The sequence below is a fragment of the Coregonus clupeaformis genome, unplaced genomic scaffold (genome assembly GCF_020615455.1).
Source record: "Coregonus clupeaformis isolate EN_2021a unplaced genomic scaffold, ASM2061545v1 scaf1490, whole genome shotgun sequence".
Lineage (NCBI taxonomy): Eukaryota > Metazoa > Chordata > Actinopteri > Salmoniformes > Salmonidae > Coregonus > Coregonus clupeaformis.
In genome coordinates, this window is record NW_025534944.1 from 40,001 (window position 1) to 62,500 (window position 22,500).

Consider the following 22,500-nt stretch of genomic DNA (forward strand, 5'->3'; position numbering starts at 1 on the left):
TGATAGTCAGACCAAGGTCCTTTTCCCATATTATTTTCAAAGGAGTAAAGGAGGATCCTCCTTTCTCAGAAAGGAGTCTATAGATATAGGATATTTTGCCTTTAATGGATTGTGCTGTGACAAGAAGGGTTTCAACTTCATTCAACTGAGTTCTAAACCTCCTCTTGGAAGTAAATGAGGAGATGACATGTCTAATTTGTAGATATTTAAAAAAATGGGATCTTGGCACATTGAATTCATTGCAGAGCTCTTGAAAGGATTTCAGTGTAGTGGTCTTCTGATGAAATAGGTCTGAAAAGGTCCTGATTCCTAGAGTATGCCAAAGATTAAAGTTGGCATCTCTCAGGGCTTTTGGCAAGTCTGGGTTGCCTACTATAGGCGAGTGAGAACATATTTGGGAGGAGATGCCCAAGTATTTCTTACAGTCCCTCCACGCTCGTAGGGTACTGTAAATCACAAATGTTTTGGCTATGTTGCCCACTTCACTAAAGTTATCAATGAATATAGTTGAGCTTAGTGGCAATGAACCACAAGATTGGGCTTCTATCTGGCTCCACGTTGACTCTTGTCTGTTTGTGATCCATGTTAGCATGTTGCGGATTTGGGCAGACCAGTAGTACAATTGAAGGGAGGGAAGGGCAAGACCACCCTTAGATTCAGGTTTCGATAGAGTGGAAAGCTTGATCCTAGGGTTTTTTATTGCCCCATATAAATTTGGTGATGCTTTGGTTAATTGTTTTGAAAAAGGAAGCTGGGAGATAGCATGGGAGCATCTGAAATAAATAGTTCAGTCTAGGGAGGATGTTCATACGGATTACATTAATTCTTCCTACTAAGCTAATTGGGAGGGAGATCCAGGTTTGGAGGTTGTTCTTGATTTGATCCAGGAGTGGAAGATAATTCTCTTTGAAAAGCCTATTCAGATCTGGTGTTATGAATATCCCAAGGTATTGAAACCCCTGTGTCTTCCATTGGAATGGGCATAGTGTCTTCATAGAACTGGTGAGTATAATATTGAGAGGGCAGACAGTGGATTTGTTAAAATTAATCTTATAACCTGAAAACGTGCCATACTGAGCAATTGTATCTAAGATGGGAGGAAGGGATTTCTCAGGGTTGGATATGTAGAGCAAGACATCATCCGCGTAAAGCGAAATCTTATGCTGCAGGCCGCCTGCAGGAACACCCATAATACTTGGATTGCTCCTTATCAACTCTGCCAGAGGCTCCGCCCCCAACAAGTAGAGCAGGGGGGACAGCGAGCACCCTTGTCTTGTGCCCCGTCCCAAAGGGAATCTGTCAGAGTTCAGTCCGTTAGTAGTCACCATGGCATTTGGATGAGAGTATAGTGATTTGATCCATTTAATAAAGTTTGGGCCCATGTTGAACTTCTCTAAGACTGAGAACAGAAAGCTCCACTCCATCCTGTCGAACGCCTTCTCAGCATCCAGTGAAGCCAGCAGGACAGGGGTCTTCTGTGCGTTTACTTGATCAATAATATCAAAAAGACGGCGAATGTTATCAGAAGAGTATCTGTCTCTAATAAATCCCGTCTGGTCCGCTTTTATTATTTTGGGAAGAAGAGTGTTTAGTCTTTTGGCGAGCAATTTGGTGATTATTTTGTAGTCGAAATCCAACAAGCTTATGGGCCGGAAGGAGGAGCAGGATAGGGGATCCTTGTCTTTTTTGAGCAACACTGTAATGCGAGCTGTGTGCATTGAGTCTGGGAGAACTCCGTTTTTGCAAAAATCCTCCAGCATTGGCATGAAAATAGGGCTAAGCTGGGGCCAAAAAGCTTTGTAGAACTCTCTGGGGAATCCATCTGGGCCTGGGGACTTGTTAGGTGGCATGGAGGTAATTGCCTCCAGGATCTCCTCAGGAGTGAAGGGGGAGTTGAGATCTTCTTGGTCGGTCTCTGATAGTTTAGGTAGCGAGATTCCCTCTAGGAAGGAGTGGAGTTCTGCCTCCGTGTGTTTTCTCTCAGAGGTATATAGTTTGCAGTAAAAATCATGAAAAGTTAAATTGATCTTTTTTGGATCATATGTGACCTCATCCTCTGCTGTTCGGATAGCCATAATTGTACGCTCTGACTGCTCTTTTTTTAATTGATAAGCAAGCAATCTACTAGGCCTATTGCTATACTCATGGTATTTCTGTTTAGTAAAGAAAACTTTTTTTTATCTCCCGAGTATAGTCCAAATTCAGTTTGGCTTTGGCTGCTTTAAGTTGACTCCAGGAGGTGCTGTCTGGGGATTGTTTATGTACTTTTTCACAGCGTTCCAGCTCCCTCTCCAGATCTAGCCTGTGTGCTTCCATTGCTTTTTTCTTAGAGGAAGCATATGCAATTAGATGACCTCTTAGTGTGGCTTTAGCAGCGTCCCACATTGTGGCCGGAGAAACAGGAGAATCTTTGTTGTCTTGTGTGTAGTTGTCTATCCATGTAGTTACCAATGTATGGAATGCTTCGTTTGATAGCATGGAGGTGTTGAATTTCCAGCTCTTTGATCTCGGGATGTTTTTGCAGAGGTCAAAGCGGAGGTGGACAAAGGCGTGATCCGAAAGCGCTATGGGTCCGATTGTACACGTGGCTGAATTTATGAAACTCTTTGGGATAAAAATGTAATCTATACGGGAGTAGGTGTTATGGACATTAGAGTAGTATGTATAGTCCATAGCTGAGCTATTAGTCTCTCTCCAGATATCTATCAGTCCCATCTCTTTAGTAAGAGAGTTCAACATCTTTGCAGATCTAGGATTTGTGGTGGTGATTTGAGATGATTTGTCTAGGGTTGGGTTCAGGGTACAATTAAAATCTCCGGCCAACACTCCAAAGGAAACACAATGCTCATTGAACAGAGTTATCATTTTCGACATAAAAGCAGGAGTATCTGTGTTAGGGGCGTATATGTTTAAGATAGTAATTGGTTGCCCATACAGTGACCCAGTTATCAAGATAAATCTCCCCTCCGGATCAGATATGTTTTAGTCAATTATGAATGGAACATTCTTATGGATAAGTATTGCTGTACCTCTACTGTTGGATTTGAAAGATGAGAAATACACCTGTCCCACCCAAGCTCTGCGGAGTTTGGCATGTTCAGCATCACAGAGGTGTGTCTCTTGCAATAGCGCGATGTCTGCTTTTTCCTTTTTTAGAGCACATAGTATCTTTTTCCGTTTTATTGCATGGCCTAGACCGTGGCAGTTCCATGTCAATAGATTTAAGGTACTAGTCATCATCATCGAACAGTAATCGAACTTTAGTGCAAGTCATCTCTGGGTAAAGGTGGATCGTAGTTACAGCTGCGTTCACATAAAAGGAAAATAAATGGTTTGCATAAAATAACAATCTCTGAACACCCCAGCCGAGTTCCCAAACAACTCGACATATCCCGTTGGATCTATTACCTCCCCGCTCAGTCACAATTCTGTGTTCCAACAAAAAAAAAAGTCCGGGAACAGTTAGCAACGCACAACGTCTCCCCCTCCCCACCAAAGAAATGCCTCATCCTCTCCGCCCGCATTGAGTAACTGACAACGTAGCCCCCGTCCAGACCACATTAAGAAAGGGAGAAAATAAAATCAATAGCCCAGCCTACATACAGTAGGCCTAAGTTATAATATGGGGCCTATCCCTCTCAGCTAAAGGAACATAAATATAGATTGGACGGCTATAATGAAATTTAGCAGGGCGGTGGGTCTTTGGATATCGGCTATATGTTGTCTTACCTCCTTTAGTAATAACAGTAATCGCATTAATCGCATTTAGTCAATGGTCCATTTCTCATTGACCGGGGTTGTCTTTCAAAAAACGTTTCGCCTCTTCGGGAGTTTTGAAGTGTCGCAGGGCTCCTTGGTGAAGAATCCTGAGCTCGTTTGGGTATTTGAATCCCCTAAAGATGCCTCGGTCAATGGAGCATTTCTTCACCTCGTCAAACTCTCGGCGCTTTCGGCGTATTCCAGCTGACAGGTCCTGGAGTAAGGTGAGTTTGGCGTTTCCCACTGTAATGGTGTTGGTTTTCGCCGCCTGTAGGACTCGTTCCTTGTCGGTGAATCTCAGGAAACGTATGGTGATTGGGCGCGGTGGTTGTCTGGCTGCTGGTGGGGGCCTCAGTGCTCGGTGAGCTCTCTCGAGTTCTATGGGCCTGTCGGTGGACAGGTGGAGCCACTCGGGAAGTTTGTCTTGCAGGTAGCGGATCAGTGGCATGTTTCCCTCTTCTTTTTCGCCCAGATTTAATAGAACACAATTATTCCTTCGCCCCCTGTTTTCCAGGTCCTCTGTTTTCTCTTCCAGCTGCTCTATTTTTTTTTTAGCATATGCTATTGTTTCCATGGCGTCTGTCAATAAGTTTTCCGTGGATAGGATTCGCCCCTCTGCCTCGTCCAGGCGCCCCGCGTTTATGGTTATCTTGTTGTTTATGTCAGGCAAGGCATTTTCCAGGATTGTCACCTTGCCCCCTATCGCACTGAGCTGAGCGTTAATGGCATCTAGTTTAGTGTTGAGTTCTGTACGTTGGGATCTCAGCTCAGAAAAGATGTCTTCGACAGAGTGCGAGGTTGGCATTCGTTGGGCCTCGGGGGGGGACGGGTCCTCTTTCTCCTGGCTAATGGCGCTAGCTTTTTCTGAAGCTAGCTGCTTCTTGGAGGCTTTTTCCGTCGCTAGTACTCGAGTCCGGGTAAAAATGTCCCCTGTAGTGTTGCCTTTTGAAGCCGCCATGACTTTTTGACTAAAGCTAAATGAGTTTAAACTTGAAGTGGAGGTAAGATTAGGAATTGGAAACTACTTGTGCGGAGCTCCTAGTTCATGCGGCCATCTCGTTCAAGGGTCACGTGATCCCTCTCTCATTAATGTGTTTTCTAACAAGTTGAATAGATTTAGTTGATTTCTTACTAAGTTCAATAAATGTTTGAATATTGTTGCATTTCGGTTTAATGTCTGGATTCCGTGATTCGGTCCGCAACGCCTATTTTATAGGGCCCTAGTCAATGAACTTGTCATAAATCAACATAGGATATGCCCTCTTCCCCCCCAACAAGACTCAAATATATATATATATATATATATATATTGGAAATGTAAGCAAGGGTTGAGCTTCTTCAGTTTGTGTCACAAAGTGGATACGTTTCTGTGTCCCTTTCAGAGTGAGTGACACATTGACTTTATATAGTGTACCAAGAGTTGTTCCCTCGCTTACGGCCATACCAGCCTGAATACGCCCGATCTCGTCCGATCTCGGAAGCTAAGCAGGGTCGGGCCTGGTCAGTACTTGGATGGGAGACCGCCTGGGAATACCAGGTGCTGTAAGCTTTTTGTCCCAGTAGAGCGTGCTCTTGTGTCATGGAGCAACTGCCTTTTATTTATCACCCTAATAATATCATGGATTGTTATTGGACTAAATGCAGTTTGTGTGTGCTGCCCTGCCCTGATCAAATCAAATAATGGACAGTGCGTTTCCCTCAAAATATAGGCAGTACATGCAGCCTTTGTTTTTAGTCTAGGAGACAGTCAATGTCTGTAGTCCATTAGGGCACTATAAAATCCCTTCAATGTTTTGCCTGATTCCGTTAATTCCCAAGTTCCCTTTTCTCCGTTTAGATTTCCCCGTTGACCGTTTGTCCCTGTTTTGGCAGGTTTTCGCTCTCAAAAATACACCTTTTTAATAGCAAAACAGCACAATTGGATGTTCTATGTCCACAACAATGTTTAAACCCTATCAGGTGACCATTTGTGAGGTCTGGGAAAAATGTAAGACATTTAGATTTTGGGATGTAGTTACCCTTAAATGCAAGCGTGCACCAGGAAGAGACCTTTGTTTGGTTAAGCGGTGTTGCTGTGGGACAAATGGCCACTGGATTGATGCAAATGATCACGGTATAATTCTGCCAGGCAGGCATAGGCTACTTTGTAGTTAACATTTACTTGCGAAGGTTTTGGGGAAAGCCATTCCTTCCCTACCAGAAGAAGGTTATCATTAGCATCATCGCTAACGGCTACACAAAGTGTAGACATACGCGCGCACCGCACACATGCACACAGACAGGGGCATTCCTGTGCCGTTTCAGAAAGTTCATGGAAATACGAATCACTGATGCATTTTGTTCATGTCTTATGATTGACTTGGGCAAATGAATGCGTTTTCTAACAAGTTGAATAGATTTAGTTGATTTCTTACTAAGTTCAATAAATGTTTGAATATTGTTGAATTTCGGTTTAATGTCTGGATTCCGTGATTCGGTCCGCAACGCCTATTTTATAGGGCCCTAGTCAATGAACTTGTCATAAATCAACATAGGATATGCCCTTCCCCCCCCAACAAGACTCAAAATATATATATATATATATATATATATATATATATATATATTGGAAATGTAAGCAAGGGTTGAGCTTCTTCAGTTTGTGTCACAAAGTGGATACGTTTCTGTGTCCCTTTCAGAGTGAGTGACACATTGACTTTATATAGTGTACCAAGAGTTGTTCCCTTTCTTACGGCCATACCAGCCTGAATACGCCTGATCTCGTCCGATCTCGGAAGCTAAGCATGGTCGGGCCTGGTTAGTACTTGGATGGGAGACCGCCTGGGAATACCAGGTGCTGTAATTTTTTTGTCCCAGTAGAGCGTGCTCTTGTGTCATGGAGCAACTGCCTTTTATTTATCACCCTAATAATATCATGGATTGTTATTGGACTAAATGCAGTTTGTGTGTGCTGCCCTGCCCTGATCAAATCAAATAATGGACAGTGCGTTTTCCTCAAAATATAGGCAGTACATGCAGCCTTTGTTTTTAGTCTAGGAGACAGTCAATGTATGTAGTCCATTAGGGCACTATAAAATCCCTTCAATGTTTTGCCTGATTCCGTTAATTCCCAAGTTCCCTTTTCTCCGTTTAGATTTCCCCGTTGACCGTTTGTCCCTGTTTTGGCAGGTTTTCGCTCTCAAAAGTACACCTTTTTAATAGCAAAACAGCACAATTGGATGTTCTATGTCCACAACAATGTTTAAACCCTATCAGGTGACCATTTGTGAGGTCTGGGAAAAATGTAAGACATTTAGATTTTGGGGTGTAGTTACCCTTAAATGCAAGCGTGCACCAGGAAGAGACCTTTGTTTGGTTAAGCGGTGTTGCTGTAGAACAAATGGCCACTGGAGTGATGCAAATGATCACGGTATAATTCTGCCAGGCAGGCATAGGCTACTTTGTAGTTAACATTTACTTGCGAAGGTTTTGGGGAAAGCCATTCCTTCCCTACCAGAAGAAGGTTATCATTAGCATCATCGCTAACGGCTACACAAAGTGTAGACATACGCGCGCACCGCACACATGCACACAGACAGGGGCATTCCTGTGCCGTGCCAGAAAGTTCATGGAAATACGAATCACTGATGCATTTTGTTCATGTCTTATGATTGACTTGGGCAAATGAATGTGTTTTCTAACAAGTTGAATATATTTAGTTGATTTCTTACTAAGTTCAATAAATGTTTGAATATTTTTGCATTTCGGTGTAATGTCTGGATTCCGTGATTCGGTTCGCAACGCCTATTTTATAGGGCCCTAGTCAATGAACTTGTCATAAATCAACATAGGATATGCCCTCTTCCCCCCAACAAGACTAAAAAAAAATATATATATATATATATATATATATATATATATATATATATATTGGAAATGTAAGCAAGGGTTGAGCTTCTTCAGTTTGTGTCACAAAGTGGATACGTTTCTGTGTCCCTTTCAGAGTGAGTGACACATTGACTTTATATAGTGTACCAAGAGTTGTTCCCTCGCTTACGGCCATACCAGCCTGAATACGCCCGATCTCGTCAGATCTCGGAAGCTAAGCAGGGTTAGGGCTGGTTAGTACTTGGATGGGGGACCACCTTGGAATACCAGTTGCTGTAAAATCATGTAAGAAGCTATGACGTGGACTGATAATCTGTGTTATATGCTGAGATGTGAAGATGTGAAATATGAAGCTATGATATGTAAAAATAAGCTGTGAAGCTATGAGATGTGAAGATGTGATGTGAAATATGAAGCTATGATATGTAAAAATAAGCTGTGAAGCTATGAGATGTGAAGATGTGAAATATGAAGCTATGATATGTAAAAATAAGCTGTGAAGCTATGAGATGTGAAGATGTGATGTGAAATATGAAGCTATGATATGTAAAAATAAGCTGTGAAGATGTGATGTGAAATATGAAGCTATGATATGTAAAAATAAGCTGTGAAGCTAAAAAAAAAATACGCCCGATCTCGTCCGATCTCGGAAGCTAAGCAGGGCCGGGCCTGGTTAGTACTTGGATGGGAGACCGCCTGGGAATACAAGGTGCTGTAAGCTTTTTGTCCCAGTAGAGCGTGCTCTTGTGTCATGGAGCAACTGCCTTTTATTTATCACCCTAATAATATCATGGATTGTTATTGGACTAAATGCAGTTTGTGTGTGCTGCCCTGCCCTGATCAAATCAAATAATGGACAGTGCGTTTCCATCAAAATATAGGCAGTACATGCAGCCTTTGTTTTCAGTCTAGGAGACAGTCAATGTCTGTAGTCCATTAGGGCACTATAAAATCCCTTCAATGTTTTGCCTGATTCCGTTAATTCCCAAGTTCCCTTTTCTCCGTTTAGATTTCCCCGTTGACCGTTTGTCCCTGTTTTGGCAGGTTTTCGCTCTCAAAAGTACACCTTTTTAATAGCAAAACAGCACAATTGGATGTTCTATGTCCACAACAATGTTTAAACCCTATCAGGTGACCATTTGTGAGGTCTGGGAAAAATGTAAGACATTTAGATTTTGGGGTGTAGTTACCCTTAAATGCAAGCGTGCACCAGGAAGAGACCTTTGTTTGGTTAAGCGGTGTTGCTGTAGAACAAATGGCCACTGGAGTGATGCAAATGATCACGGTATAATTCTGCCAGGCAGGCATAGGCTACTTTGTAGTTAACATTTACTTGCGAAGGTTTTGGGGAAAGCCATTCCTTCCCTACCAGAAGAAGGTTATCATTAGCATCACCGCTAACGGCTACACAAAGTGTAGACATGCGCGCACACCGCACACATGCACACAGACAGGGGCATTCCTGTGCCGTTTCAGAAAGTTCATGGAAATACGAATCACTGATGCATTTTGTTCATGTCTTATGATTGACTTGGGCAAATGAATGCGTTTTCTAACAAGTTGAATAGATTTAGTTGATTTCTTACTAAGTTCAATAAATGTTTGAATATTGTTGAATTTCGGTTTAATGTCTGGATTCTGTGATTCGGTCCGCAACGCCTATTTTATAGGGCCCTAGTCAATGAACTTGTCATAAATCAACATAGGATATGCCCCCCTCCAACAAGACTCAATATATATATATATATATTGGAAATGTAAGCAAGGGTTGAGCTTCTTCAGTTTGTGTCACAAAGTGGATACGTTTCTGTGTCCCTTTCAGAGTGAGTGACACATTGACTTTATATAGTGTACCAAGAGTTGTTCCTCGCTTACGGCCATACCAGCCTGAATACGCCCCTTTCGGTAATTGAGGAAGTGGAAACAGGTGCGGTGGTATTGGAGGAGAAGGAGAGGGAATTGGTTGCTGCGTTTTGAAATCTTTTTTTGTTTGGTTATTTATGTGGAATTTGATTTTTGTTTTTGATTTATTAGTAAGAGTTGTTTCTCCCCTAGCAGCTTTTGCTGGGGGGAAGGAAAGGAGGGAAAAATACAGATATAATTAGTTAATCGGACGGACAACAATAGATACAACGACCTACGCGATGGAACAGACAAAGAGTACTGGACATGGAGGAAAAGTTCCTGATGCACCATCATCGAGGGAAAAGTCCTATGATAAGACTTGTACGGTGGCGGTGGATATCACTGGGGAAAAGAAATTAACGATGATGGAATTGCTGAGAGGGATAAAGGAGGCGTGTGGAACGGTGATAGGGTGCAGATTTAAAGGTGATCAGAAGTATGAGATTACGATGTCCCATGTCCATGGGAAGGAGAGGTTAATGGATGGACTAAAAATCAAATCGTGCACGGTAATGGCGAGGGACATTTCAGCGGATGAGCTGGTGGTGTCCTTTATGAATTTACCAGTGTATATTAGTGACGATACTATCGTGGCAAAATTGGAAGGATGGGGTGTGAAGGCGGTTTCTGGGATTAAGAGGAGATTATGGCCAGGAACAGAGATCGCTGATGGCACAAGATTCTGTAAAGTTCGGTTTACAGACGTGGTGCGCTCACTACCATATTCTACCAAGTTTGAGACGTTGGAGGGGACTGAGTACTTTCGAGTGATACATGACAGGCAAGTTAAAGTGTGCCGAATTTGTATTCAGTCTGGCCACGTAGTACGGGACTGTCCTGATTTTCTATGTCGGAGATGCGGAGCACAAGGGCACTATGCAAGAGAGTGCGTCGAGAGAGAGGAGAGACCATGTAATGGATGTGGGGAGAGAAGAATGCGCTGTACGTGTACTGGGCCAACAGATGGTGAAGACATGGAACAACAGGAGGAGGAGATGGAAGAAGAGAGAGTGGAGGAGGGGGACGTGATGGAGGACGGGGAAAAAAGGAGACAAGGATGGTGGAGGAGGAGGAGATGGTGAATCTACTGCGACAGAGGGGGATGGAATTGGGGCGAGCATGGATGTCGAATTCCTAGATGACTACTGCACAGATGGAAAGGAGCCTGATGGTGGAGAAGGAGGAGGAGGTGAGCAGGAAACGGAAACATCTGAAGGTGAGGGAGATGAAGATAATGGAGGGGTTGTACCTGACACTATTCCTGAAAGTATGGATGTGAAGGGGGAATCCGCGAAGAGGAAGGACTCTGAGAGTGAAGTGTCCGCGGGTGAAGTCCAAAGGGTGAGGGAAGAAGCAAAGGAAAGTAGGAAGAGCAAGATCAAGAAGAAGAAGAAAAAGACTGGGTCTTGATGATGGGAAAAATCAACATATTAATTGTACTTATGGTGAGTGTTGTATCTGTTAATATTAATGGACTAAGGAATATGGGAAAGTTAGAACAGACAGTGAGTCTACTACAGGCTGATATTTTATGCTTCCAAGAGACACACTGGACTGACAGTATGATGGATGGAGTAAGAAAGAGATGGATGGATTTGATTTATTATAATAATGGTGGGGAGAGGACGTGTGGGGTTGCTATATTAATTAAGAGGGATAGTGTACAGAATATTAGGCAAGTGTATGCGGATAAAGAGGGTAGACTTTTGAGTGTTAAATTTGAATTTCTAAATGTGCAATACACTTTATTGAATGTTTATGCACCTAATAATGAGAGTGACCGAGAAGTATTTTTTAAGGCACTTGAGCAACATTGTGTGGGTAACTGTATATTGGTTGGGGATTTTAACGTTAGATTGACAAAACTGGACACGTCAAGGAGTACTTTGTTGCGCTCTGACATGTCTAGGCGAGTATTGTTGGGGATAATGAAGGATCATTGTCTGAGTGATGTATGGAGGGGAATGCATCCAGGTCAGAGAGTTTTTTCAAGGAGGCAGGTTGTTTTGAAGGTTCTCAGGCAAAGCCGCATAGATTATTGTTTAGCGGCGGAAAATATAGTGCAATATATACAAAAGATTAGGTATGATTTTAATACATTAAGTGATCATGCCTCTCTTGGTTTCCTGCTGGGTCCTAGTGTGCCTTCTAGAGGGGGTGGTGTATGGTGTTTGAATGCTGAGCTACTAAAAGAAGGAAAATATATTGATATGATTTCTGATTGTATAAATAGAGAAATATTGAGTGATTTTAAAAGTGTTAATATTGGTTTGTGGTGGGAGGGTCTAAAAGAGAAGATTAGAGGGTTGAGCATTAAATATGCAAGACGAAGGAATTTTCTTTTAAAGAGGGAGAGGATAGCTTTGAATAAAAGACTAGACATTGAGCTGGGGAAAGTTGATACGGTGGAGGGTTATGATATGGCAGGTTTTATGGAAGCTCAGGCTGCGGTACATAACTTTGAAAAGAGTGCATGTATGGGGGCAATAGTAAGGAGTAGAGTACAGTATGCCATAGAAGGAGAGAAATGTACATCCTTCTTTTTAGGGTTAGAAAAGAAGAAGCAGGCTAGAAACTATATTACAGAAATCGAGAATGAGAGGGGGGAGACAGTGAATGATCTGGTGGGGATTTTAGATACAATAGAATGTTTTTATAGTAATCTTTTTAAAAAAGAATGCAATGATCAAGGATGTATAGAAGAGGTGTTGAGCTATGTAGATGCCAGAATATCAGAGGATGAAAGACTCATGTGTGACACAGACTTGGCGGTCACAGAGATACGGGAGGCGATTTTGTCTGCTCATAGAAATAAGAGCCCTGGCTCTGATGGGCTGACAAGTGAGTTTTACAAAACATTTGTGGATATAATGGCACCTGTTTTATTAGATGTGTACAAATATATGGAGCAATCTCAGGAAGTCTCGGAATCGATGGCGACTGGCTTAATAACTATAATATATAAAAACAAGGGAAGTAGGAAAAGATTAGAAAATTTTAGGCCATTATCTATTTTAAATGTAGATTATAAGATCTTAACTAAGGTGCTGGCTAACAGAATTAATAAAGTAATGGGAAGTATTATTTCAGAGACACAGGCTTACAGTGTTCCTGGTAGAGAAATAGCAGACATTATTTGCACTTTAAGGGATGTCATAAGACATATGAAGGGTGAGGGAGGTGTAGTATTGAGCATTGATTTAAATAAAGCTTTTGATAGAGTAGAACATTCATTTCTAATGCAGACGCTTAAAACTTTTGGATTTGGGAGCAGAATGGTGGCCTGGATACAGCTGCTATACGGTGCTGCAGTAAGTAGAGTAAAATGTAACGGGTTACTTACTGATGCTTTCCCATTGGAGAGGTCGGTGAGGCAAGGATGTCCATTGTCTGCGGCCTTATATTGTATGTCGGTTGAGCCTCTGGTGGCTCTCCTTAAAGCAGACCACCAGATCCGAGGCGTTTCTATTCCAGGGGGTGGAGTCAGCATTGTGCAGCAATATGCAGATGACACTACAATTACTGTTAGAGATGTGGAAAGTGTAAATAGAGTGATGGAGTGTTTTGAGCTCTTTGGGAAAGCATCAGGTGCTAAGATTAATGTAGAAAAGACTGAGGTTTTGTATGTGGGGCTAGTGAATGATAATGGGTGTAGGTATCATTTTAAAAGAGCTAATGGCTATTTTAAAGCGTTGGGAGTTATTTTGGGTATTGATGAAAAGGAGGCATGTGATAGGACTTGGGCAGGTGTATTGAATAAAATCAAACAAACTATGGCATTTTGGAGATGGAGGAATTTAAAATTGAAAGGAAAGGTAGTGGTAACAAATTCTTTACTAATATCTAAATGTGTATATGTCATGGATGTGCTTCAGATGCCAGAGTGGGTTTTAAAAGAACTTAATTCTATTGTTTCTAACTTCTTGTGGGATGGCAAAGGGGCTAGAATATCTAGGTCTACACTTGCTGCAGAATATAAAGATGGGGGTCTAAAATTAGTGGACATAGACGTGAAAAGAAAAGCATTAAGAATTAAAATTATACAGAAGTATTTATATGGGGAGGAAGAATATGGGTGGAAGAGGTTCTTTAGGAATTATTTGTATAATAATGGAGGATGTGAAGAGAGTGGGTTATTAATGATATGGAAAAAGCCTATGTATGAACAAGTTCCTCTGTTTTATCAGGAAGTGTTACGTGCATGGGGAGAATTTCTTCCTCGTGTAAAATATGTGTGTGAACATAAGGATATAATACTGAATCAACCTGTGTTTTTAAATCCCAAAATTATGTTCAATGATGAAGTGTTGTATAATCCCCTTTTTATGAGGGCTGGACTGAGACTTATTAAAGACTTTGTATATGAAGTTATTCCTGGGTTTCTAAGAGGCCAGGCCATTTATGACAATGTGAAGGATGTGGATGATACAGTTTGGAAAGGTACTATATTGAATGGATTTGAACGGGTGAAAAGTAGCATTCCAGCAGAATGGGTTTCTGTCATTAATGGAGATGGAATTTGGGAAGATTTATATGTATTACCGAATTTATATATTGACAATGGGGATAAATGGAAAACATTGGCTAGTGTCAGAACAAATGTTTTTTATAAACAATTACTGGTTACTGACAGGCCTGCTGCTGAGAAGAGGTGGGTAGAACTGTTTCCGAAGATGGATCGAAAAGTATTATGGAAAAACTTATACTTACATGGGAATAAATTGGAATGTGAAAATAACGATTTTAAAATAAGACATAATCGGATATACACAAAAGTAGTGCTGCATCAAATAAATAAAGAAATAAAAAGAGAATGTGATATATGTGGTAAGGCACCAGAAAATTTATTACACTTATTTGTAGAATGCGAGGATTTAAAAGATATGTTTTGTAAAGTAAAGGAAATAATATGTAAAAACTGGGGGAGTGGTTTGTTGGAAAAGAATGCGTGGGAGGAATTGGTTTTATTTGGAGTGGGAGATGAATGTAAAGGGGGTTAATGTGAGGTTGTTGAATATTGTATTGAGTTTTGTTAGGTATGCTATTTTTTGTGGGAGGAATTATGCTTATTTTGAAGGGAGGAGGGTAAGGGTGTGGGGTATTTTTGTAGCTTTGTTTAAGAAGCACATCGATATGTTTTATAGTTATGGATTGGAAGATTTTGATGAACTTTTTGTAGAGGGGGAGTGGGTTAATTGCAAGGGTGGATGGTGGAGGAATCACTTATAATTTTTGAAAGGAATATTTTGATATTTTCTATGTTTATTTTTATTTGACAGGGAGATGCTTTTAAATCTGCCTATTTAATATGTGGAATTTGATATGTCTTAGTCATGTCTGGTTTTTGTATACTAGGTTTTTGTTTTTATTTCTTTGGGTTCTTTGATTTGATAGGGGGTGAATTGTTCGCCTGCCTATGGTAGAATAGTTTCTAGTGTATGGTTTTTTGCATATAACACTGTACATGGTATAATATAAGTGTATTTGATGAATATTTTACAATAAAAAAAAAAAAAAAAAAAAAATACACCCGATCTCGTCCGATCTCTGGAAGCTAAGCAGGGTCGGGCCTGGTTAGTACTTGGTTGGGAGACCGCCTGGGAATACCAGGTGCTGTAAGCTTTTTGTCCCAGTAGAGCGTGCTCTTGTGTCATGGAGCAACTGCCTTTTATTTATCACCCTAATAATATCATGGATTGTTATTGGACTAAATGCAGTTTGTGTGTGCTGCCCTGCCCTGATCAAATCAAATAATGGACAGTGCGTTTCCCTCAAAATATAGGCAGTACATGCAGCCTTTGTTTTTAGTCTAGGAGACAGTCAATGTCTGTAGTCCATTAGGGCACTATAAAATCCCTTCAATGTTTTGCCTGATTCCGTTAATTCCCAAGTTCCCTTTTCTCCGTTTAGATTTCCCCGTTGACCGTTTGTCCCTGTTTTGGCAGGTTTTCGCTCTCAAAAGTACACCTTTTTAATAGCAAAACAGCACAATTGGATGTTCTATGTCCACAACAATGTTTAAACCCTATCAGGTGACCATTTGTGAGGTCTGGGAAAAATGTAAGACATTTAGATTTTGGGGTGTAGTTACCCTTAAATGCAAGCGTGCACCAGGAAGAGACCTTTGTTTGGTTAAGCGGTGTTGCTGTAGAACAAATGGCCACTGGAGTGATGCAAATGATCACGGTATAATTCTGCCAGGCAGGCATAGGCTACTTTGTAGTTAACATTTACTTGCGAAGGTTTTGGGGAAAGCCATTCCTTCCCTACCAGAAGAAGGTTATCATTAGCATCATCGCTAACGGCTACACAAAGTGTAGACATACGCGCGCACCGCACACATGCACACAGACAGGGGCATTCCTGTGCCGTTTCAGAAAGTTCATGGAAATACGAATCACTGATGCATTTTGTTCATGTCTTATGATTGACTTGGGCAAATGAATGCGTTTTCTAACAAGTTGAATAGATTTAGTTGATTTCTTACTAAGTTCAATAAATGTTTGAATATTGTTGAATTTCGGTTTAATGTCTGGATTCCGTGATTCGGTCCGCAACGCCTATTTTATAGGGCCCTAGTCAACGAACTTGTCATAAATCAACATAGGATATGCCCCCCCCCCAACAAGACTCAAATATATATATATATATATATATATATATATATTGGAAATGTAAGCAAGGGTTGAGCTTCTTCAGTTTGTGTCACAAAGTGGATACGTTTCTGTGTCCCTTTCTGAGTGAGTGACACATTGACTTTATATAGTGTACCAAGAGTTGTTCCCGCTTACGGCCATACCAGCCTGAATACGCCCGATCTTGTCCGATCTCGGAAGCTAAGCAGGGTCGGGCCTGGTTAGTACTTGGATGGGAGACCGCCTGGGAATACAAGGTGCTGTAAGCTTTTTGTCCCAGTAGAGCGTGCTCTTGTGTCATGGAGCAACTGCCTTTTATTTATCACCCTAATAATATCATGGATTGTTATTGGACTAAATGCAGTTTGTGTGTGCTGCCCTGCCCTGATCAAATCAAATAATGGACAGTGCGTTTCCGTCAAAATATAGGCAGTACATGCAGCCTTTGTTTTCAGTCTAGGAGACAGTCAATGTCTGTAGTCCATTAGGGCACTATAAAATCCCTTCAATGTTTTGCCTGATTCCGTTAATTCCCAAGTTCCCTTTTCTCCGTTTAGATTTCCCCGTTGACCGTTTGTCCCTGTTTTGGCAGGTTTTCGCTCTCAAAAGTACACCTTTTTAATAGCAAAACAGCACAATTGGATGTTCTATGTCCACAACAATGTTTAAACCCTATCAGGTGACCATTTGTGAGGTCTGGGAAAAATGTAAGACATTTAGATTTTGGGGTGTAGTTACCCTTAAATGCAAGCGTGCACCAGGAAGAGACCTTTGTTTGGTTAAGCGGTGTTGCTGTAGAACAAATGGCCACTGGAGTAATGCAAATGATCACGGTATAATTCTGCCAGGCAGGCATAGGCTACTTTGTAGTTAACATTTACTTGCGAAGGTTTTGGGGAAAGCCATTCCTTCCCTACCAGAAGAAGGTTATCATTAGCATCATCGCTAACGGCTACACAAAGTGTAGACATACGTGCACACCGCACACATGCACACAGACAGGGGCATTCCTGTGCCGTGCCAGAAAGTTCATGGAAATACGAATCACTGATGCATTTTGTTCATGTCTTATGATTGACTTGGGCAAATGAATGCGTTTTCTAACAAGTTGAATAGATTTAGTTGATTTCTTACTAAGTTCAATAAATGTTTGAATATTGTTGAATTTCGGTTTAATGTCTGGATTCCGTGATTCGGTCCGCAACGCCTATTTTATAGGGCCCTAGTCAATGAACTTGTCATAAATCAACATAGGATATGCCCTTCCCCCCAACAAGACTCAAATATATATATATATATATATATATATATATATATTGAAATGTAAGCAAGGGTTGAGCTTCTTCAGTTTGTGTCACAAAGTGGATACGTTTCTGTGTCCCTTTCAGAGTGAGTGACACATTGACTTTATATAGAGATTTGACGTGACTTCCGTCTCGCTTCCGCATTGTCTCCGTACTGCTGTGCTGTTTTGTTGCTACTTGGCTACCTGCCAAACTATTCACGTTTTACTTTTAATAAACGTTTAATTAATCTTTGTGTTCAACAAATTTACCAACTTTTTAGTTTTGTCCTCACTCATCTTTTTTCGTTAAACTTTTTCACCCCGGACGTTTATCCCGAGACAGAAGAGTCATTTTCCTGTGCGTTTTAGCTGCCAACTTTACGTTATTTTCCTTTTTTCCATCGCAACTTTTTTCCCTTATTCAACTTTTTCACTCCGGACGCTTTATCTGGACATGGTTCATCAACATCTTCAACAGCCGAAGCTAAGTAGTAACATTAACATGATGTCTTCTAATTGCAGTCGCTGTACTCATAATATACAGGGAGAACGATCGCCTTACGGCGAAAATAGCTGTGCTACAAGCCCAGCTTCAGACGCAATCGTTAGGCAAGGGTAATCTCAGTGTAGGAAAGGAAGAAACAGCGTCTGTGCCACCAGTAAGTACAGACAGTAACGTTAGTATAAATCCCCCCCGCACAGTCCCCGCAGCCGGACAACTTTCTCATGGCTTCTGGAGGGAAATACTGTTGGAATGCTCAACCGGTGTCGCTCATTCAGCCGACAGAAACCTTCAACCGGTTTTCCCCATTATGTAGCGAGTCGGAGTCTGAGTCTGAGTCTTCTCTAGTCTCTACTCCTCCCGTTACGGGGTCTGAGACGCCGAAGGCTCCCACCATTAGCTCTGACAAATTGAAAACCCTAGTCATTGGCGACTCCATTACCCGCAGTATTAGACTTAAAACGAATCACCCAGCAATCATACACTGTTTACCAGGGGGCAGGGCTACCGACGTTAAGGCTAATCTAAAGATGGTGCTGGCTAAAGCTAAAACTGGCGAGTGTAGAGAGTATAGAGATATTGTTATCCACGTCGGCACCAACGATGTTAGGATGAAACAGTCAGAGGTCACCAAGTGCAACATAGCTTCAGCTTGTAAATCAGCTAGAAAAATGTGTCGGCATCGAGTAATTGTCTCTGGCCCCCTCCCAGTTAGGGGAAGTGACGAGCTCTACAGCAGAGTCTCAGCACTTAATCGCTGGTTGAAAACTGTTTTCTGCCCCTCCCAAAAGATAACATTTGTGGATAATTGGCCCTCTTTCTGGGACTCACCCACAAACAGGACCAAGCCTGACCTGCTGAGGAGTGACGGACTCCATCCTAGCTGGAGGGGTGCTCTCCTCTTATCTACCAACATAGATAGGGCTCTAACTCCTCTAGCCCCACAGTGAAATAGGGTGCAGGCCAGGCAGCAGGCTGTTAGCCAACCTGCCAGCTTAGTGGAGTCTGCCAATAGCACAGTCAGTGTAGTCAGCTCAGCCATACCCATTGAGACTGTGTCTGTGCCTCGACCTAGGTTGGGCAAAACTAAACATGGCGGTGTTCACCCTAGCAATCTTATTAGGATAAAGACCTCCTCCATTCCTGCCATTATTGAAAGAGATCGTGATACCTCACATCTCAAAATAGGGTTACTTAATGTTAGATCCCTCACTTCAAAGGCAGTCATAGTCAATGAACTAATCACTGATCATAATCTCGATGTGATTGGCCTGACTGAAACATGGCTTAAGCCTGATGAATTTGCTGTGTTAAATGAGGCCTCACCTCCTGGTTACACTAGTGACCATATTCCCCGTGCATCCCGCAAAGGCGGAGGTGTTGCTAACATTTACGATAGCAAATTTCAATTTACAAAAAAAAAATGGCGTTTTCATCTTTTGAGCTTCTAGTCATGAAATCTATGCAGCCTACTCAATCACTTTTTATAGCTACTGTTTACAGGCCTCCTGGGCCATATACAGCGTTCCTCTCTGAGTTTCCTGAATTCCTATCAGACCTTGTAGTCATAGCAGATCATATTCTAATTTTTGGTGATTTTAATATTCACATGGAGAAGTCCACAGACCCACTCCAAAAGTCTTTCGGAGCCATTATCGACTCAGTGGGTTTTGTCCAACATGTCTCTGGACCTACTCACTGCCACAGTCATACTCTGGACCTAGTTTTGTCCCATGGAATAAATGTTGTAGATCTTAATGTTTTTCCACAAAATCCTGGACTATCGGACCACCATTTTATTACATTTGCAATCGCAACAAATAATCTGCTCAGACCCCAACCAAGGAGCATCAAAAGTCGTGCTATAAATTCTCAAACAACACAAAAATTCATTGATGCCCTTCCAGACTCCTTCTGCCTACCCAAGGACGTCAGAGGACAAAAATCAGTTAACCACTTAACTGAGGAACTCAATTTAACCTTGCGCAATACCCTAGATGCAGTTGCACCCCTAAAAACGAAAAACATTTGTCATAAGAAACTAGCTCCCTGGTATACAGAAAATACCCGAGCTTTGAAGCAAGCTTCCAGGAAATTGGAACGGAAATGGCGCCACACCAAACTGGAAGTCTTCCGACTAGCTTGGAAAGACAGTACCGTGCAGTACCGAAGAGCCCTCACTGCTGCTCGATCATCCTACTTTTCCAACTTAATTGAGGAAAATAAGAACAATCCAAAATTTCTTTTTGATACTGTTGCAAAGCTAACTAAAAAGCAGCATTCCCCAAGAGAGGATGGCTTTCACTTCAGCAGTGATAAATTCATGAACTTCTTTGAGGAAAAGATCATGACCATTAGAAAGCAAATTACGGACTCCTCTTTGAATCTGCGTATTCCTCCAGGGCTTAGCTGTCCTGGATCTGCACAGCTCTGCGAGGGCCTGGGATCGGGAGAGACACTTAAGTGTTTTAGTACTATATCTCTTGACACAATGATGAAAATAATCATGGCCTCTAAACCTTCAAGCTGCATACTGGATCCTATTCCTACTAAACTGCTGAAGGAGCTGCTTCCTGTGCTTGGCCCTCCTATGTTGAACATAATAAACAGCTCTCTATCCACCGGATGTGTACCAAACTCACTAAAAGTGGCAGTGATAAAGCCTCTCTTGAAAAAGCCAAACCTTGACCCGGAAAATATAAAAAACTATCGGCCTATATCGAATCTTCCATTCCTCTCAAAAATTTTAGAAAAAGCTGTTGCGCAGCAACTCACTGCCTTTCTGAAGACAAACAATGTATACGAAATGCTTCAGTCTGGTTTTAGACCCCATCATAGCACTGAGACTGCACTTGTGAAGGTGGTAAATGACCTTTTAATGGCGTCAGACCGAGGCTCTGCATCTGTCCTCGTGCTACTAGACCTTAGTGCTGCCTTTGACACCATCGATCACCACATTCTTTTGGAGAGACTGGAAACCCAAATTGGTCTACACGGACAAGTTCTGGCCTGGTTTAGATCCTACCTGTCGGAAAGATATCAGTTTGTCTCTGTGAATGGTCTGTCCTCCGACAAATCAACTGTACATTTCGGTGTTCCTCAAGGTTCCGTTTTAGGACCACTATTGTTTTCACTATATATTTTACCTCTTGGGGATGTTATTCGAAAACATAATGTTAACTTTCACTGCTATGCGGATGACACACAGCTGTACATTTCAATGAAACATGACGTGATCTTCCTGTCTGGGTTGGCGCCCCCCCCTTGGTTTGTGCTGTGGTGGAGACCTCTGTGGGCTATACTCGGCCTTGTCTCAGGATTGTAAGTTGGTGGTTGGGGATATCCCTCTAGTGGTGCGGGGGCTGTGCTTTGGCGGAGTGGGTGGGGTTATATCCTTCCTGTTTGGCCCTGTCCGGGGTTTCTTCGGATGGGGCCACAGTGTCTCCCGGACCGCTCCTGTCTCAGCCTCCAGTATTTATGCTGCAGTAGTTTATGTGTCGGGGGCTGGGGTTAGTTGGTTATACCTGGAGTACTTCTCCTGTCTTATCCAGTGTCCTGTGTGAATTTAAGTATGCTCTCTCTAATTCTCTCGTTCTCTCTTTCTCTCTGAGAACCTGAGCCCTAGGACCATACGTCAGGACCACCGGGCATGATGACACCTTGCTGTCCCCAGTCCGCCTGGCCTTGCTGCTATTCCAGTTTCAACTGTTCTGCCTGCGGCTACGAAACCCCTACCTGTCCCAGACCTGCTGTTTTCAACTCTTTAATGATCGGCTATGAAAAGCCAACTGAGAGACCTGAGCCCTAGGACCATACGTCGGGACTACCGGCCGTGGTGACTCCTTGCTGTCCCCAGTCCGCCTGGCCTTGCTGCTATTCCAGTTTCAACTGTTCTGCCTGCGGCTATGGAACCCCTACCTGTCCCAGACCTGCTGTTTTCAACTCTTAATGATCGGCTATGAAAAGCCAACTGAGATTTATTCCTGATTATTATTTGACCATGCTTGTCACTTATGAACATTTTTGAACATCTTGGCATGGTTCTGTTATAATCTCCACCCGGCACAGCCAGAAGAGGACTGGCCACCCCTCATAGCCTGGTTCCTCTCTAGGTTTCTTCCTAGGCTTTCGCCTTTCTAGGGAGTTTTTCCTAGCCACCGTGCTTCTACACCTGCATTACTAGCTGTTTGGGGTTTTAGGCTGGGTTTCTGTACAGCACTTCGAGATATTAGCTGATGTAAGAAGGGCTATATAAAATAAAATTGATTGAAAATTGATATAGTGTACCAAGAGTTGTTCCCTCGCTTACGGCCATACCAGCCTGAATACACCCGATCTCGTCCGATCTCTGGAAGCTAAGCAGGGTCGGGCCTGGTTAGTACTTGGTTGGGAGACCGCCTGGGAATACCAGGTGCTGTAAGCTTTTTGTCCCAGTAGAGCGTGCTCTTGTGTCATGGAGCAACTGCTTTTTATTTATCACCCTAATAATATCATGGATTGTTATTGGACTAAATGCAGTTTGTGTGTGCTGCCCTGCCCTGATCAAA

At 42.2% G+C, this 22,500-nt stretch overlaps 4 non-coding genes and 1 pseudogene across 4 annotated transcripts; all 5 read left to right on the plus strand.

Moving 5' to 3' along the window:
- Positions 1–5,189: 5,189 nt before the first annotated feature.
- On the plus strand, positions 5,190–5,308 carry LOC123487147. The gene has a single exon (XR_006659647.1). It is a non-coding gene; the product is annotated as a 5S ribosomal RNA (ribosomal RNA).
- A 1,177-nt stretch (positions 5,309–6,485) lies between these two features.
- On the plus strand, positions 6,486–6,604 carry LOC123487163. The gene has a single exon (XR_006659663.1). It is a non-coding gene; the product is annotated as a 5S ribosomal RNA (ribosomal RNA).
- A 1,185-nt stretch (positions 6,605–7,789) lies between these two features.
- LOC123487169 lies at positions 7,790–7,908 on the plus strand (annotated as a pseudogene).
- An 8,408-nt stretch (positions 7,909–16,316) lies between these two features.
- Positions 16,317–16,435, plus strand: LOC123487161. The gene has a single exon (XR_006659661.1). It is a non-coding gene; the product is annotated as a 5S ribosomal RNA (ribosomal RNA).
- Positions 16,436–22,256: 5,821 nt separating this feature from the next.
- Positions 22,257–22,376, plus strand: LOC123487159. Its single transcript, XR_006659659.1, has one exon. It is a non-coding gene; the product is annotated as a 5S ribosomal RNA (ribosomal RNA).
- The last annotated feature ends 124 nt before the right edge of the window (positions 22,377–22,500 follow it).